At 53.4% G+C, this 19,559-nt stretch overlaps 1 pseudogene; it reads right to left on the reverse strand.

The window, feature by feature from the left end:
• Positions 1–7,134: 7,134 nt before the first annotated feature.
• LOC133746922 (adenomatous polyposis coli protein 2-like) lies at positions 7,135–10,967 on the reverse strand (annotated as a pseudogene).
• Between the last annotated feature and the right edge of the window lie 8,592 nt (positions 10,968–19,559).

Below are 19,559 nucleotides of genomic sequence, written 5' to 3' on the forward strand. Positions count from 1 at the left end.
CTGACTCAACAGTACCAGTGTCAAGCTTCAAAGATCTCCGAGGTCCAATAGATTTTAGGATTAAAATCTGTGCAAAGAGAAAAGGAGGGAATGAAGGACCCTTATGGGGGAGAGGGACAGGAAACTAGGCCTGGGCAAATATCAGGGGCTTCTTAAGAGGTTAGATGCTACCCAGAGCAGAACTGCCCCTCCCCTCCAGGAAACCTCTGGGCGCGCCCCAGAGCAGAACTGCCCCTCCCCTCCAGGAAACCTCTGGGCGCGCCCCAGAGCAGAGCTGCCCCTCCCTTCGGAGGGTCTCTAGGCGCACACTTATGATGTCACTGCGACCGGCCAATCCTGTAACACCTTAGCACTCTCCCTCAGCATTCTCCGGTATGCTAATTGTCCCTCCGAACCAACCAATCCCGTGCCACCTCTGCATTTTATACCAGCACTCTCCACCAGCATTCTTCGCCAGCATTCTCCCATATGCTAACGGTCCCTCTGAACTGACCAATCCTATACATGCGTTAGGAATATGCTAATTCGTTGCCTATATAACCTGTGTAAAACTGCCGCTCGGGGCTCTCCTCACTGCCTGAGGTGGGGGGCCCGTTTGCGCAAACGTACAATAAATACCTCATGCTTTTTGCATCAGCTGGTTTGGAGTCTGGATTTTTGGGCGTCCTCTCGAGCAAGTGGGCATCTCTACTACTGGGGGGCCCAACAGGCCTCTTCTACCCACATGGGAAACCCAGAAGAAGCTGCTGGCTACTGGCTTTGGCCTGGCCCAGTCCCGGCTGTTGCAGCCATTTGGGGAGTGAACAAGTGGATGGAGGTTGTTGCTTCTCTCTCTCTCTTGCTCTTTATCTCCCCTTCTTCCTCCTCTTTTTGCTCTCTCCCCTCTAACTCTGCCTTTCAAATAAAGGAATAAATCTCTTTTTTTTAAAGAGTTTTTCAGAATTTTCTGAACATTTCATTTTCTCATCAGGGAAAAAATATCACTAATCTCCCTTAACTCAAGATCAGGTTTCCTGAAAAATTGCCAGTTGGTCACATTTCTTCTTTTCACATGATATGGGATAAAGACTTTTGCTTATAAACATATTTAAAGTGACTTTTGCAGTCTCCTTTCCCCCTTATAAACATCCCCATTGCATAAGGCCACTATAGACCTTAGCCTGCTGAACTTCCTATAGCTCCCCACCTCTCTTCTGTGTTGGACCTTGAACATGTGCCCTCCCTTTAAATTCTGTACTTTGATAAAATTCCTTTTATAATCAATAGTCATAACTCCCAATGCAATCATTTTGAGTCTATAGATATTTTCTCTGAAGTCATGATGTTTCCATGTTTGGAAAAAGAAACCTTTTTCACAAGTGTTTTTCTTGGGAATCATTATTCCAAAAATGTATTTTTCCCTATGTATTTTTTAAAATCTTTATTTATTTGAAAGGCAGAGTTACAGAGAGAGGTCTTCCAATCCACTGGTTCTCTCCCCAGATGGCCATAATGGCCAGAGCTGCACTGATCCGAAGCCAAGAGCTTCTTCCAGGTCTCCCATGTGGGTACAGAGGTCCAAGCACCTGAGCCATTTTCTACTGCCTTCCCAGGCCATAGCAGAGAACTGGATTGGAAGGGGAGCAGCTGGGACTTGAACCGGCACCCATATGGGATGCCGGCACTGCAGTTGGCAGCTTTACCTGCTATGCCACAGTGCTGGCCCCTCCCTATGTATTGAAAGCATATACTGTATTCTCATTTATAACAAACTTATATTAATAAAGCTCTTGAATTCTAAACAATTTCTTGTATCATGTCATTTAATTTTGAAGTTCTTCAGCATGGAAAGGAATACAGAAAGCAAATTTTGATAACAGTTATTTATTTATTTATTTTATTTGTTTAGCACCAGTGCTTATTTCAAGGAGATGGGCTCAAGGACCAGGGTGTGTCCAGTGGAGTCCCAGGGTCTCCTGTTTCTCACATGACCTTCAGGTTAATGGAACTTTTTTTTTAAGATTTATTTATTTATTTGAAAATCACAGTTACATACAGAGAGGAGAGGCAGAGAGAGCGAGAGAGCGAGAGCAAGAGCGAGAGAGAGAGAGAGAGAGAGGTCTTCCATCTGCTGGTTCATTCCCCAATTGGCTGCAATGGCCAGAGCTGCACCAATCTGAGGCCAGGAGCCAGTAGCTTCCTCCAGGTCTTCCTACATGGGTGCAGGGGCCCAAGGATTTTGACCATCTTCTGCTTTCCCAGGCCACAGCAGAGAGCTGGATTGGAAGTGGAGCAGCTGGGACTTAAACCTGTGCCCATATGGGATGCTGGCAGTGCAGGTGGTAGCTTTACTTCAATCCTCATGAGTTTTTTGTGTTTGGCCATATGCTCCAAGCGGCAGGGGTCACCAGTCTTGATGTGTCCTGTGAGAGCCCCCCCAGCCATTAAACTGAGCTGGCCCAAGGTTCCAGAGATGCCCTCTGGGAGCCCCGCATCCTGCGATCAGGTACCACCAGCTTCCCCTTCCCCCACTCTGGACACCTGGCCCCACACACTTACCATTCCCAGGTGTCCAAGATGGGCTGTGTTGTGGTGGAAAAGGTCAGAGAACAGCAGATGCCGCACTAGCTCCTGAGTCTCCCAGCGGCAGAGACCCCTCCTTGGACCTCTCTCCTCCAGGAATTTGGAACTCTATGGTGTCACAATCCAATGTGATTATGTGGCAGTGATGTCACCATGCCTGATTGGACAGCTCACATAGCCGTCAGCACACAGGACCCAGAAGTCACAACAAATCAGCATCTTTAAAGCAGGGATGTGTACTCCAGGCCACTCCACATGGTAGAGAGATGAGGCCTGGATTCAGGTACCAAGGGCCTCCTCCAGGGCTGCACCCTTTCACCAGTGGGATCCTGCCACCTGCTGGGACCCTCCTGCCTCCCCACAGGTCTACCTGGGAGAATCCCACCTGGAGGCTGCAGTAACCTGCTTAGGGTGAGTTAAGAGACTATTGGCTATTTATTGGCTTTGGTCTTTTTCGTTTTCTTCATATTGCTGACTCATTTCTATGTGGGGTTTTTAATATTAAGAATGTTTACAGATATTACAAATTCAATTCTTTTTTTCATCTCTCCTAGATATTTGTTTTCTAGTCTGCCTCTTGCCCTTTAATATTATTTTCTGTTTGTTTCTTGCTGGTACTTAGTAATTAGTGGATTTTATGCATTAATCTTTCCAGCAATATTGTTAAATTTATGTATCAGTTGTATTTATTAATAGATTTTATAAATTATCTAGCTACTTATGTGTCATCCTATATAATTCTTTGTGTGTGTATGTATATATATATATATATATACACAATTTCATTCTTTATAAATTGAACTTTACACATTTTTTGCCATTTTATTTCCCTGATTACCCTTACAACAGAAAGTTGAAAAGAAATAGTGGTGGCATCTGGGTGTAGGCTTACATCCAGGGAAAAGCTTTCAATGATTCTGTATTAGTTGTGTTGGTTTTTGTAACTTTCTTTTAATCTTGATCAGATTGAAGAAGGTACTTTCTGTTTGTTTTCACTTAGAGTAAGTTTTTTTTCATTAGAGGCTGAATTTTATTAAATATTTTCAACATGTAATCTAAACAGTCACATGATTGTCTTTTTGCATTTTTCACCTATTTGGATGGCTGTTTTGGGAATCTTGACAACTCTTGTATTTTTTATCTCTTGCTTGTGATCGATCTATTATGTTTCCCTATATCATTTCATTTATTATAATAATACTTTGTGGTCCCCATGAATCGTGGGCTGGCTACTGTGGTTCGCCGGGACCAGGAGGCCCAGGCAGGGTCGCAGCCTGGCTCCCCACGACCCCTTGCGGTCAGGGCAAGGCGGGCTCCCCAGATGCGCACGGCCTCACCGGGCAGTGGCCGCGATGGGGACACGCCTTGTGACGGCCTCACCTGCCACCTGCAGGCATGAGATCCAAGGCTAAGAAGTTCGTGGTGCTGCCCATGAGCCCAGTGCCGCCCACAGTGGAGCAGTTCCTGGAGGACGTGCATGGAGCACGGGCCAAGACCTTGTCTTCACCGCGCTGGCCCCGGAAGGTAGGGGGCTCAGGCCGGGGCAGGGCAGGAGGCGGCCCCGAGGCCCCAGGAATGGTGGCTGGGGCAGGACCATGTGTCCCATGCTGCATGGGCATGGGGCTGAGGAAGGCGTTGGCCCCATTAACGGAGGGGGAGCATGCCGTGGGACAGGGGCCATGGTGGGGGTCGCAGGGGTCTCCGGCCTGGCCGGGGTGGAGCTAAGTGGGGTGTGCAAGGACAGGGTTCCGCATGCAGGATCGGGGTGGATTCTGTGGTCTCTGTGAGGTGCTCAGCTATACTGAGCCCTGGGCCCAGACGGACCTAGAATGCCGCACCCACCCTCCCTGGACAGGCCCCTTGGACCAAGGCCTGAGGATTCTATGGGAACCTACTCTTCTTTCTCTTTATTTTTTCAAAAAGACATCAGAGACAGAGGGAGATCCGTCCGCTGGTTTACTCCCCAAATGACTGCAGCGGCCAGAGCTGGGCTGACCAGGAGCCAGGAGCTCCATCTGGGTCTCCCACGCAGATGCAGGGGCCCAAGCACGTGGGGCATCCTCCACTGCTCTCCCAGGGCACAGCAAAGAGCTGGATCAGAAGTAGAGCAGCCGGGACTCAAACTGGCGCCCCTATGGGATGCCAGAGTCACAGGCGGCAGATTTACTGCTACGCTACAGTGCTGGCCCCAGGAGCCTACTTTTTAGAATTAAGTTATACTGGGGCCCTGTGCCCGCGTAGGATCCAGAGGGAGCACCTGGCTCTGGCCTGGCTCAGCCCCGGCTGATGTGGCCATTTGGGGAGTGAACCACAAATAGAGGATCTCTCCCTCCCTCCCTCCCTCCATCTCTCCCTTCCTCCCTCCCTTCCTTCCTCTTCCCTCTCTCTCTCTCTCTCTCTCGCTCTATCTCTATCTCTATCTCTATCTCTATCTCTATCTCTATCTCTATCTCTATCTCTATCTCTATCTCTACTGTCAGATGAATTAAACAACCCCAGCCATACTACCACATTCCGTGCCAGGCTCTGTGTGACTCAGGGCTTCTTGGCATCGCCACAGACTGCTGCCATCAGCTGGAGGTCCTGTGGGACAGGGCGCCTGGCAGAGCCTGTGCTGAGCAGCCTTTCAGTCACCGGCTGCCTTTTGTCTGTTGCGAGTCACCTGTAGTGAGCAGGCATCAGGCCAGGGTTCGAGGCCAGGTTCCCAGCCTTGGCCAGGGAGGAGCTGGTGGCTGTAATGCCACAGGAGTGGACCCACTCCCTCATTTCAGCAAAATGTGTTCGCTGACCAGGTGGCACCAGGCTGCCTGCTTCCTGCTGCTGTTCTGGCCCTAGACTGCATGGGAGGTCGTGGACCACATGTGTGTGTGGGGATTGTGGACCATGTGTGTCAGCACACTGCCATCCCATTGCTGCTTCTGAGGGTCACAGCCACGCTTCCCCTCAACCCTCCATGCAGTATCGCTCCAGGTGCATCTGCCTAGGAAGTGCCACAGCCCATTTGGCAAAAAAACAAATTGCATTCCACTGCCTCGGGCTGACCTGGGCCCCTTCTTCCAGGCCTGGGTGCCAGCTGGGCTATGTAGGTACCCAGAGCCAGCTCCCCACCCCCAGTGGGCCCTGTCCATCTCTCGGGCCTCCCTTGGCCCTGGCCCTCCTTGGGGACGGGGCTCTTAGAGGGGCCATGGCTGTCGTGTGGTGGGCAAAGCCGCCGCCTGTGATCCGGGCTGCTCTGTGTCCCATCCGGCTTCCTGCAGGCTGCCAGGGAGAGCAGCTGCCGGTGGCCTTGGTGTGGGCCCTGCTGTTTCCATCATTGTGGAGGAGAGCATTTCTAGAACAATGTGCGAGACGGGGATCTGGGGACCTAGAGCTCTGGGTGGGCGGCAGGGACCCCGCTATTGAGACTGGTATGTTTCGGCTGGCTGGCGTGTGAGATGCCAGGTCACGCGTGGGCCCCCGAGAGTGACTGTGGGGCACCTAGGCCACCGGGGTGGGCTTGTGCTGTGCAGGGGTGGGGTATGCAGGTGCCTGCGTCCCCAGGCTTGGCTCCCTCCTGCTGGGTGGCTCTGGTCTTGGGGGCTCCCTTGTGACTGATGCTCCCTCATGCTGTCCCAGACCCCCCAGGAGACCCCAGGAGGAGTGAGGACCCCGAGGCCCAGAGGGAGCGGCTGTACCAGCAGAGCCAGGCCTAAGTGACCGCCAACGTATGGCTGCAGCGGGCAGGTGAGGGGCTGAGGCAGCAGTGCCAGGGCCTGCAGTGAGCCGGCGCCAAGCTGGAAGTGGACGTTGGCCACGTGATGCGCTCAATGCTGCCCGACGCCTCTGCCGCTACCTCCTCTGGCTGACCTGTGCCCTTCCCCGCCCCCGGCACAGGCTGGACCCTGTATGGGCGCCTGAGACCACCTCCCCCCAGCGGACTCTGCCCATCTCACGGGGCCACTCTGCTCCCTTGCCTGGCGCTGGATCAGCGCACCACTCCCTGGCTGAGAGGAGGAGCCGGCAGCCCTGGCGGGGCCCCGCAGGCCTCATGCTGCCACTCCTGGGCAGGAGCCTCCCCTTCATCACTGCGGGAGAGGCTGATGTGGGGGACAGCCGAGCGTCCATGGGCTGGCAGGGCCTCTGTCCCTGGGAAGATGTCCCTGCATCCTGGGGGGCAGGACTGAGCCCCAGGGCCACAGGAGTTTCTCTTCCGCTGCCTGAGCTTCAGAGACCCCAGCCACAGCCTCTCAGCCGGGGCAGAGACTCCCCAGCCCACTAGGCACTGTCGGACCTGACAGAGTCTGGGCTACAGCCAAGGACGGAGCTGGACAGAGACGTCCCAGTGGGACAGTCTTCCTGGGCCAGTGGGGACCGCTGGCCTCCCTGCTCGTGGCCGGTGTGGGAGGCCCGCATCTGCCCCACTCATGCAGCAGAGGCAACTGGACAGCTCTGTTTTTTAAAGTTGTGCAACACTGATGCAGGGGATGTGGTCCTTCCGCCAGCCGGCGGCTTTACATGGGGTGCTGGCGGGTGCCGCGCTATGTACACATGGGACAGATGCTGCAGGGCGGCGTGAGGAACAGGAGGGTGGGTGGAGGGAAGGCTGCCAAGTGGCCGCTGATCCTCAGTGGCCCTACAGGCTGGCAGGGAAGCCCCCCAAGGCGATACCCAAGCCCTCTTGGGCAAAGGGCGCGGGGGCAGGGCCCTTGGCCGGGACCGGCTCATCCACTTCGTTGCCCAGGAGGGCGGCCGGGGCGCTGGTTGGGGCGGGGGCTGCTCCGGGTTCCCCAGGCTCGGGGACGTGCTTGCGTTGGTCTTGGGCTGGGCCACCTCTTCCATCTGCACTGCGGCGTCCCAGGTCTTCCGCGGCGGCGGGTGGCCCCGGAGCAGCAGGGCCGAGGAGGGCAGGGTGCTGCGCGGGATGTGCGCGACGCCTCATCCCGGATGCGCCGCCACATCGTGCCTGGCGCGACCACCCTGGGCAGTGGCTGGGCCATGCTGATGTGGGGCTGGGAGGAGTAGCGCTTGAAGAGGGGTAGCGCGGGGGGCGTGCGCACTGGAAGGCGAGACGGGCTCTTGGAGCTGCTGCGCCGGAGCGCGCACGTGCTGGGGCCGGGACCGGACCCTGGCCGGGTCGGCTGCTGCCAGGGGGCCGCCCTCAGCTCGTCGCAGCGCAAAGAACAGAGGAAGATGGCGGGGAGCGCCGGCCGTCCGCGGCGGGGCGACGCGCCCTGGGAGGTGGAGGCGGAGGCGACGGAGGCGGCGGTGGAGGACAGCTCCATGCGCCGGCAAGGCAGTAAGCCAGGCGACTTCTTGATGAAGGTCAGTTGAGCGGTCCGAGGACTCGCTGCCGCTGGAGCGGGCGGAGGCCCCACGCACCAGGCCCAGTCGGCCCCACGCGCCCCCGCCACCCCCTCGCGGCCTCTGGGGCTCGGCTCTGGGGCAGGTCTGGCCAGCGGCGGCGCCCCGCGCTTGGCCGGCCTCTGCTTGAACGGGATCTGGACAGGCGACTTCTAGGTCTTGTGCTTGGCACGCGCGGGGCTGCCGGGCCGGGCAGAGACCCTGCAGCTGGGGTGGCGGGGGCGACTTCCTGGGCAGAGGCTGAGAGGCGGGCGAGGTCTGGGAGGAGCTTGAAGAAGGGGTGTTGGACAGAGGAGCAGGGGGACGTGGCGCTCCTGGGGGCGGGGGTGGCTCACCGCCGCCAGCTCGGAGATCTTGCCTGGCCTGTGCAGGCTCAGAGAGCTCTGCTTCCCGGGCGCTGGCGCCTTGCCTGCGGCTGCTGGCTGTGCCGAGCTGGGGGTCTCCGCCGCCTACCTCGGTGTGGCGCGGGGGCCAGGGACAGCTTTGGGGTGGGGCCGGGTGGCCGGGCTGGGCACGTAGATCACTGTCCGCCACTACCTTCTGAGCAGCGCCTGGCTTCTGGGGGCCCCCAGGGGCGCGGGGCCGGCCCCTGTCCTGCGGGCCCCGGGGCTGCTCCTTGGGGGGGTCCTTGCAGTCTAGTGGCTGAGTGGCGGGGCGCTGGAGAAGTTGACCAGCGTGCCCTTGGCCTAGTCAGTGCACGAGTCGTCCTCCCGGGCCGGGGCGGGCACCAGCATGTAGACCCGGACGGGCAGCGCCCTGCGGCCGGGCACCTGCGCCAAGGCCACCTTGCGGAGCCGCGCCGGTACGACCGCCCCCAGGCACTCGCGCAGCAGCTCCAGCTCCTGGTCCGCGGCCATGCGGGTCCCGGAGCCTGCGGGCGCCGGCCCCTCTTGGCGTCTGGCGGCTTCTTCTCACCAGCGTTGCCCAGCACCACTGCCACCACCACAGACGCCGCAGTCTGGGCAGGAGGGCGGCAGCAGCCGCAGCTCCATGTCCTGCTGCACCTAGTGCTCCTGCAGGGCGAGCGGGCTGAGGCTGGAGGCGCAGGAGAAGTTCTCGTCCGGCTTCTCCACGGTGAAGCGGACGCTGCCAGCGTCCAGCTCGGATGGCAGGCGGCAGCGCTCGCGGCAGTGGACGATGTCCAGGAAGCGCTTCACGTAGCTCTCCCACCGCAGGCTGAACTGGCTGCTCTCGGGCTGGCCGGGCCGCGCGGCCTGCGGCGTCTTGCTGCGGCTGGGCAGCATGGTCTGCCCGGGACTGTCGGGCAGCTCGCTGGGGCTCACTGTGCCGCTGCCCAGCCCACTTCAAGGGCCGCTGGGGATGAAGCTGGCGATGGACAGGCTCTGGAAGCTGCCCAGGGAGCTCACGGAGCTGCAGCGGCTCAGCACCAGCGGTATCTCCTGCACACAGTTCTCAGAAGAGTTGGACGGCGTGACGTCCTCCACGCCCAGGCCCAGACCTCGGCCCTGCTGGGGCGCCGGGATGGCGACGGGTAGGGAGGCGGCCCCCGGCCCACGCCACGCCCCGTCAATCTCCGCCTCTTCGGGGCCGGCCTCCTCCAGGCCCTGGAGGGAGGAGTCGCTGTCCAGGTCTCTGGCCTCTCTGGGGCCCGGGCGTCCGACCAAGGACAGCGAGCTGCAGCGGGACAGCGAGAGGGGCCCCTACTGCGCCACCAGCCTCTGCAGCGCCCTGCTGGCCGCGGCCGGCCTGGCGGCCCCCAGCTTCTCGGGCACCTGGCTCAGGCCCTCTGCCAGCAGCCAGGCCTGCTTCCGGGCCGCGGGGTGCGCCTGCCCTGCCCGCGGACTCCAGCGGCAGCACGGGCTGATAGGTGGGCGACAGCTTGATGGTGCCCACGCGGGCGTCGGCGCCGGCGGCGTCCCGGGTGGGCCCTAGGCCTGGCTGCCCCTCAGGTCGAGATCGGGCCGAGCGCCGAGCGGGCCGCGGCTGCCCACCCAGGAGCTCCTCACGGTGCTCGGCCAGCGCGGCCAGCGGGCAGGGCCGCTTGTTTTCCCGCGGGCAGTAGCCATCGTTGGTGCTGCCGCTGTTGAGGCTGTCGTTGGACAGGCTGGCATGGGCCGCCTTGAGCCAGAGCAGGGCGTGCACCCAGCCCCCTGCTTCCTGCCGGCCACCCTTGGGGCCGCCCCAGGGCGAGCAGGACTGCGCCTGGCCCTCCCTCGGCGCCTCCTGCCCGTGGTCCCTGGAGCTGAGGCTGAAGCTGTCATCAGACAAGGTGTGCAAGGCCAAGATGTCCTCCACCAGACAGTGGATCCGCGCCATTGCCAGCGCCAGCTTGGCTTTGGCCGCCAAGGCAGCCTCGCCGCGGGGGGCTGGCGGGGTGCTGGCCAGCGCCTGGCCCTGCGGGAAGGGGCTGCCCAGGAAGAGGGAGAGCACGGCCGGGCTGGTGGGCTCGGCGGTGGCGGTGGCTAGGGACGGCGCGTCGTCGTCGTCGAAGCAGACCGAGTCGGAGGTGTAGTCCCCCGCCAGCCCGTCCAGGTGCGGCAGGGGCGGCAGCGGCTTCTTGACTGCCGCCTGGCCCCGGGCAGGGCCTGCTTCTCCGGGTGGTTGAGCGCCTGCGCCAGATGTTGGGCGTCGAGCTCCGCCTCCGGCGCCTGCTGCTTGCACACGTAGAGGCTGGGCACGCAGGTGCTGGGGGACACGGCCGTGGCGGCCGCCTGATGTTTGGCGGGCCGGTGGGCCAGCAGGTTGCGCAGGGCCGTGGCGCTGCCCATGGCGATCATCTTGTGCCTGGAGTGCACCAGGTTGCGCAGCATGCCCACGGCGCTCAGGTCCCACAGCAGCTCCTGGTCCTGCGCGCAGCGGGTCGACAGGTTCCAGAGCGTGCCGCACGCGTTGCTCACGATGGTCAGGCTGAGTGAGGTCAGGTGCTGCAGCAGCTTCTGCAGGCAGTTGTAGTCGCGGAGCACCTGCCTGGGTGGGGGAGGTGAGGGCGGGGTCAGGTGTGGCCGGAACAGGCGGCCCCGCCCCACCCTCCCGGGATTGAGCGACCAGAGCAGACGGCCCCGCCCCGCCCCGCCCTCAGGGGATAGGGCGTCCGTTTTGGGCATTTGGGGGCCCGGACCAGTAGGTGGGAGGGGTGGTGGGGGCCTGGACCAGCAGGTGGGAAGGGTGGTGGTGGGGTGTCTCTGCATTTCTCAAATAAATTTTAAATTAAAATTAAAAAATAATAATACTTTGCTTAGAATATTTGTATCTGTTTATGAAAGGTATACTTTTAAGAATTATTTCAATTATTCCTGGTACACTTGCATCATCATCGACGCAATGCTGATTTTCCGAAAGAAATTAAAAATATTCTCTGCTTATTTCCATTTGCATAGGTTTGGGAAACAGGTTTCCTTTTTCTTCCTTAGAAGTTTGAAATATACCTGTAAGCATGGGCCTGAAATTTTGATTGTTTAGCTTTTTTTCTTGGTTTCAGTTTTCAAAATGTGATTTAACGTACCTGGTCTATGTATAAGTTTTGCTATTTTATGTTATATTTGTGTTTTGGAAATTTGATTTTCAAAAGATGGTAGATTTTGATCTAGGTAGTCAGAATTTTACTCAAGAATTTCACACATTTCTCTAAGTAGGTTGGTAAAGACTATAGTTTCTACAAAAGAACGATTCTGTTTTAATTCCTGAAGTAGATTATTTGTGTGACTTTTACTTATGTTTCCTTAATCGCTTTTAATAATGAGCAAAGAAATGACCCAGTCATTTGGCCTCCTTTGTTTCTTGGACATGTCTGACCTGTGGAAAAAATGAAGTAATTATTGCTCATTAAGTTGTAAAGAAATGCATGGCTGAACTACAATAAATATTCATGAAATCAGATGACTGTGATGTTGATATAATGCTCTTATATTGGAAAAAAGTAATACTGTGTTTTCATGATGCAATCTGATGAGTCTTAAATGTTGATAGAAAAATGTACTATGAGAAAACTATGCATAGATTTAAATATGTTTGCAGAAATGCTTATCTTTCAATTCCATGTTCTAAAATCTTCTCAATGTGCCCTAGTTTATATATGCTAAGCAATCTCCTCTGAATCCCTTGTTGTTTTTGTACCATCCATATAGAAAGTGAGTCTTGTCTGACTTGTTTTAAGGTCGTACGTTATGATTAAAAAGAAATAAAACAGTACATTTGCAGTTGTTAAATTCTGGACTATTTCATTTTTCAAAGATTTATGTATTTACTTGAAAGGCAAAGTTACAGATGGTGAGAGAGGGAGATCTTCTATCTGCTGGTTCACTCCTAAAAATGGCCACAATAGCTGGGAATGAGCAAATCTGAAGCCAGAATCCAGCAGCTTTTGGGTTTCCCTTGTGGGTACAGGGACCAAGTGCTTGAGCAACCTTCCACTGCTTCCCCAGGTGCATTAGAGGGAGCTGGATCAGAGGTGGAGCATCTGGAACTCAACCCAGGATTTATATGGGATGCCAGCACTACAAGCAGCAACTTTACCCACAAAGACACTGTGCTGGCCTCAAAATTTTGGACTTTTAAGACAGAAATTTCACTGACTGGAAGCTAAAGATGTTTGTCATCAATTCTTTCAAAGGGACTTGGCACTGTATAGCAATAAACCCAGAGTACCCAACTTTACTGTTTAGATTGCCTGTCTATGCTGAGGTACATGCATTGCCAGCTGTCACTTCATTGTGAAATTCAATTGTACTTAAAAACAAAGCAAAAGAAATACCAGCACTGTTTACAAGCATGAAATTTAAAATAAATACATAAACCTTCAAATGCAACAGTCCATAGTTTTTTATGGTTTTCTGCTGTAAATTTTGAAAACATCAAAAGCCAAGAATAAAATGAGGAACAATAAGACAAAAAGAAAATACTTAGCAATACTGCTAATGACAATAATGTTAACAGTTTAGTTACATGCCCTATATCAATTGTGTTCTTTCAAATTGTGACCCAAGCACACAGACCCCATAACTACCTTAATAAACACTTAGAAATCTGGAATCTTTTGTAGAAAAGTGCTAATCTAACCCAGCCCTCATTGGAAAAGACATTTATCCTAGTAAAAGGGAAAGAAATCCAAGGCAAAACAGTCAAAATGAAGACAACTCTGATCATTGAGGTTTCAGATAGTGAAGTTTAGAGCTGTTCTCATGGGTAATCCACACATATGTAAGTATCTTTCACTTTCATTAATTTCCCAAATGAAGGCAAAATGCTGTCAATAAGCTTTTGGAAGGGCATTACAGAGTCTACTAACCAACTTTGCATGGGAGTATAATGTACACATTTCATTTCTCCAAGGTGGGACAGTGAACATATTTAACTAGCAACAGGTCTGAATCAGGATTTCTAATACTCACTAAAAACACTTTAGAAGAAATATTTGCTTAAGCTTTATTTTTAATAGCCAAGTAGTGTAAAAAACACTACTCTGAATTCATTGCCATTCTCACAGTGTTCTAAATTCTTCACTCTGGCTCTAAAACAAAATTGCATCATAATTATTGTCAATCTCCATAATTACTCAGAATATAAGTCAATGATTCACAGAGATTTGATTAGTCATATTGATAATTTTAAAAGAATTGGAAGTAAAATACTGGGTGGGGCAGGGCAGCAGATAGCATGGTAAAAAAAAAAAAATTCTTAGATTGGAGCCTGCGGTGTGGTAGGTAAAGCTAATGCCTGCACCACAGCTTCCCATATGGACACCGGTTTGAGTCCCAGATGCTCCACTTCTGATCCAGCTCTCTGCTATGGCCTGGGAAACCAGTAGGGGATGGCCCAAGTCCCTGAGCCCCTGCACCTGCATGGGGACCAGGAAGAAGCTGCTAGTTCCTGGCCCCTGGCTTTGAATCAACACAGCTCCTCCTATTGTGGCCAATTGTGAAGTGAACCAGCTGGTGGAGGATCTCTGCTTCTCTCTGCCTGTCCTCTCTCTGTGTAACTCTGGCTTTCAAATAAATAAATAAATCTTTAAGAAATAGTCTTAGATTTGCCCTGTATATAATTCACATACACCAATAGGCATACAGGTATACCTCTAAAATAAACCTTAAAGCTACACTTTTTTATTTTCTTATATTCAATTTTTTCTATGCTTTGACTCTTTATCTTAAGGACAAATCTTTTGAAGGCATATACTCATTCTGTTACTTGTGTGTTTATTATTTATGGTTCTCACCACATTCAGAGTTTTCAGATCTCCCTTTGAGCAGTCCTTTATTGCTTTCTCATCCAAGTCAGCTGGAAACATCACTATAAGCTCCAAACTCAGTTTTTTCCCATTTTTGTAGATGCTACGATGTGTGGGGTTTTGCTACTAATTCTTCTCTTTTTTTAAAAAAGAATTATTTTGACTTTCACTATTTTTGTGGTCTTTCATTTCTTAATTAATTTTTATTGCCAAATTCTATGCCATTATAAAAGATATACTGCACACTGTTTTTCTCACATATTAGTATTTGAGTTGCTTTCATATTTGGCTTTCATGAATACCACTGCAGGGAGCCTGTATGGGCATGTGGATTTTGTATCTTTTAGTGGCATACCTGGGAGACAAACTGCTGAGTCAATAAACAGTCCCATGTAGAACATGCTGAGAAACTGCCGAATTACTGTCCATAGTGGCTGCACTGTTTTACTGGAAGTTTATGAAGGCTCCATGCTCTTCATGTCCCTATCAACATTTATCTATGGCTGAATCAGTCATTTTACTGAATATGAATTGATGCCTTCCTGAAGAGTTGATTGCATTTCCGACAACTAACAGTCAGGGAGTGACATTGGTCTGGGGAGATTTCAGCTCGCTCTGGTTTTCTGCACTTTTCTCAGTGTCACAGAGTTGTTTTCTCAACAAAGGACACCTCTGGGGCTCCCAATCCCCAAAGCAGAGCCCTGGAAGCTATTTTGCAAAAAAACTCTCCTGGCCCCTGGCAACAACCTAGGCATGGCAGGAGGGGGACGCAGTTCTCCTGTGGTAGGCTGGGGGAGGGGTAGGAGGCAGTAGGAGCTGCCCCACACCATTGCCATGGCTGAGTGTGGTGGAGTGCTTGCCTCCCTGAGCTGCTATGCCCATCAGCCGGTGCCCCATGCCCCTGGGAGCTGGGATGCTCAGCCCAGTGGACAGATGAGAAAACCAAGACGGGCACCTGCCCCCCTGGCTGCCACCTGGATGGCCCTGTGGTTTTGGCCATCATGACTCAAACTCAGTCTCTCCCACCAAGTTCCTCTCCTGGGACCCCCACCACCGCTGTCCAACCACGTCATGACTGGACACCGAAGCAGCTGGTGCTGAGTGAAAGGAGACAAGACAATGCCGGCTTTGAGGATGGCAGATGACGGTAAAATGATGTGACTAAAATAAAGCAGGGGGAGAGGGGGAGAGCCCGGAAAAGGTGGCGGAGAGGGCGCAGCTGGGACCTCAGATGGGCTGGGTGGGGAAGGTATCGCTGGGCAGGTGAGGGAGGGAACCTGTGGCTGCAGGTGCCGGAGCAGCATGTGCAAAGGCCCTGGGGCAGAAGCATCTCTGCAGTGCTCACGGCTCAGCTAGGAGGCCAGAAGGCCAGAGCAATATGAACCAGGGTAAGTGGCAGAAGGCGATATGACAGTGACGGCGGTGATGAGGTCAGGGGGGCCTCGGGGCTTTTGCAGCCATTGATGTGGGTGGGGGCAGAGAGGGACATGTGCTGATCTCTTAATGGAGCCCTTCCAGTGGCTGCATGGGGCTTGATTGGCAGCTGGGAGCCTGGCAGGGGGCTCTTGTCACCTGGGAGCAAGGGGAAGGCTCACCCCAGCTGTGGGGGTCTGGAAGGGGGCCCGGAAGACAAGTGGTGTGCGGGCCTGGGCGGCCCAGGTAGGAACCATGTCACCACCCACCCCTCGCTCCTGAGCCCTGAGCCGCACTCCTCCACCTCCTGTGACCCTCAGGCTCACCCCTCCCTCCATCCCCAGCTGCTGCGCCGACCTTCAACCTTCCACTGTCACTGGCCTGCAGCATGGTCCCCCCTCCCCACCCTCCCACCCTGCCACCTCCCGTGCAGCTCCCTCCCCACCAGCCCTGTGACTTCTCATCATAGCTGGGTGGCTACAGCCAGAGCACTCCCAGCCTCACCTGTGGGGGCCTGAGTGCTACCACCCTGGGGGAGATTGGGGGTGCCCCCCCACAGAAGGGGGAGCAAGGCTGGCCCTCCTGCACCCCATAGCACCTGGCCCAGGGAATCTCCAAGTACCCAGCCTCACTCAGAAGGACCCTGGCGGGAAGGCATGGATGCAGGGATGGGCCTTTGAGGAAGCTCAGGGCTCAGTGACGTCACTACTCTGCCGTGACCTAGGGCAACGCCACTCACCACCCTCTGCAGCCTTGCTGGGCCCCCTCTGCCACTCGGGATTGGTAAGCCCTATTTTTGCAAGGTCTAGGAGGGTCCTGGAGGTGTAGGTTTACAATGACCTGGGACAGTGTCTCAACAGACCTCCAGCCCTTAAAGCAACAGACACAGCTGGGAGTGACAGATGGGGCTGCTGCCTCAGATCAGCCACTTCTCAGCCAAGCAACCTACAGGGAGCCCCTCCTCCAGTCACTACAGAACATAGCCCACCTCCCCCCAAGGTAGCGTCAGGTGCACCCAGTGCACAGTAGGTGCTCAGTAGTGGTGCTGGAGTGCATGGACCTCACCCTGCAGGCAGCTGAACCTGGTGCCTGCACAGCCCCTGCCCCCAGCCGGGGCAGCTGTAGGCCCAAGGGGGTGTTTCTGTTTCCCATCAGTGGTGGGCTCAGCAGAGCACAGCAAAGTCCCCTGGCATGCAGACAAAGAGCTATTGTTGCCACAGATCCAAAGTCACCGCCTCTGATTGCCACTGAGCAAGCCGGCCGCATTCACCTGCTTCCCCATCCAGTTGGGTGTATTTCAAGAATGCGCTGATTAGTGCTGATTGCACCTTGATTATGGGAGTGCACCACCCAACCCCCTCCCCAGGCTCTTCGGGGAGCTGCTCCCCCTCCTAGGAGGCCCTGGCTGTCATCCAGGGGCTGCTGGGCCAGGCTGGGGAGAGGAAGAGAGGAAAAGAGATAAGAAAACTGGGATAAAAGGTAGCAAAGCAAATTCTACAGGCTTAGCTCAGGAGTTTCCCTGGGGCCATACCGCAGTTTAGGGCCACAAAGCATGGTTGACATGGGACATGAGTCAGACTTGGAGAAGAAAGATTCATGAAGCAATAAGCAAATAAAGAGTAAAAGATGATATAGGAATTGGTAAGAGAAGGAAACACAAGGGTTTGGGAGTTGAGGTTGTGTGATTAAAGCCAACACACACACACACACACACCACAAAAGGCAGAAGTGAGAAAAAAGCTTACAATAGATAAAGTGAAAATCTATACCAAAGATCTATGACAACCGAAATGAATTATTTGATTTGAAATGAAAGTAAGGACAAAATGGAGCTGAGTTATATTTTATAATAGTTGCAATCTGAGAAAATAATGCTAGCACGGGTTTACGTTGCATAATAGTTTGCAAGGAAAATAAAAGCCATCTGTCCTTCCACAGTACACGTCACTGAGGATGCCTGGTAGAGATGAGGTAATTCTGACAGTCAAGGGAAGGGCACTGGAAAGGCAGGTTCAGGGGACCAGCTTGCACTGGTACACAGCACAGCAGGGCACCAAACAGTACTGGGTCAGCGGAGCACAGCCTTCCAACCTCCTCAGGGGTTACACCCATGCTGCATGCACATGGAGGGATTTGAAGTCTTTTTCTGTCCCACCGCGATGACAACCCTGAAGATGTCCCTGATGAATGAAGATGACTCACTGGAAGTGTTGCTAACTTGCATTTTACCAGTCAAGGAACGCTGGGGTGTGGACACCTAAAGCAGCTGTTCCTGTTGCCTGAGACATTTCAGGAACAAGACTGACCGCACCTCACTGACAGAGGAAACCGACCCATCTCAGAACTCAGAGAATCCCATGCACAAAATTCTCTTCTCCCCAAACTTCCACAAACGAGTACATCATTCCCTTTCATACAGCACAGGTCCCTGCTTTCCTAGCAGCCCTTTTAGAACCACAAGCAGCTTGGTGATTTGGAATCTGCCTTCGTTCATTTTTGATATCCTACTGTGAATGCCTGCAAAAAATGAATGCTTTGTGTGGTAATTTAAACAAACATCTTACAAAAACTAGGTGTTCCTCTGATATGAACTAAAATGAGAAATCCTGAATGATCATCATCCCCTCCTCTGAAACCCGACTATAACATCTATAATCCATGTGGCTACTAAGTAATTCATGTAACTCTTATGGCACAATTTTAGTTGTAAAAAATTCAGAAACTTCTACTCTGAAGATACATAATAGGCTTTTTTTTTTTGACAAGCAGAGTGGACAGTGAGAGAGAGAGACAAAGAGAAAGGTCTTCCTTTGCAGTTGCTTCACCCTCCAATGGCCGCTGGGGCCGGCGCGCTGCGGCCCGTGTACCACGCTGATCCGATGGCAGGAGCCAGGTGCTTCCTCCTGGTCTCCCATGGGGTGCAGGGCCCAAGCACTTGGGCCATCCTCCACTGCACTCCTTGGCCACAGCAGAGAGCTGGACTGGAAGAGGGGCAACCGGGACAGAATCCAGTGCCCTGACCGGGGCTAGAACCCAGTGTGCTGGCACCACAAGGAGGAGGATTAGCCTGTTGAGCCATGGTGCCGGTCCATAATAGTATTTTTAAAAATTTATTTATTTATTTAAAAGGCAGAGCTAGAGAGAGAGGGAGTGAGCATGAGCGAGCAAGCCAGGATGGCGCTGTGGCATAGTAGGTTAAGCCTTTGCATACATCACAGCCAACTATTTGGGCACCAGTTTGAGTCCTGGATGTTCCACTTTCAATCCAGCTCCCTACTCATGTGCTGGGAAAGCAGTAGAAAATGGCCCAAGTGCTTGGGCCCCTGCACCCGTGTGGGAGACCTAAAAGAAGGTCCTGGAACCTGGTTTCAGTCTGGCTTAGCCCTAGCCTTGGTGGCCATCCAGGGGAGTGAAGCAGCAGATGGAAGATCTCTGTCTCTATCTCTCTATCTCTCTGTCTGTAACTCTGCCTCTCAAATAAATAATCTCTTTTTTAAAAAAAGGAAAGAAAGAAAGAAAGAAAATAAAAGAAAGTGGAGCAGCTGTGATTTGAACTGGTACCATATGGGATGCCGGTGCTACAGGCAGTGGCTTAACCTGACACACTATAACGCCAGCCCCTATAATGGGCTTCTCAGATCAAGGAAACAAAAGTTATTAAAGAAACTTGGAAATCTAGAAAATTATCACTTCTAGTAATTGTGTATTTCATTTTTTAAAATTTGCTATGAAATATGACATACATAGAAGTATAAGTAAATACAGAAGTAAATGTGTGTACACATGTACACATAACAAATATTTGCTAAATGAAAGAATGATACAATGAACTCCCAAGCACCCACTACTTAGGTTCAGAAATAGAACAGTTTGAACACTAGTGAAACCCCTCAGCAGAATACATGCTTGAATCTTTCAACCCCCTGCCATCTTTGTTCACCAGTGATGTCTCCAGTCATGTCAAACTATGGATCTGCCATTCCCTACACAAACTATTTTATGACGCTTTACACTTTTATGTCTTTGCTTTAGCTATGTCCTCCCTCGAAAACACAATCAC

This window comes from Lepus europaeus, chromosome 18 (genome assembly GCF_033115175.1).
Source record: "Lepus europaeus isolate LE1 chromosome 18, mLepTim1.pri, whole genome shotgun sequence".
Taxonomy (NCBI): Eukaryota; Metazoa; Chordata; class Mammalia; order Lagomorpha; family Leporidae; genus Lepus; species Lepus europaeus.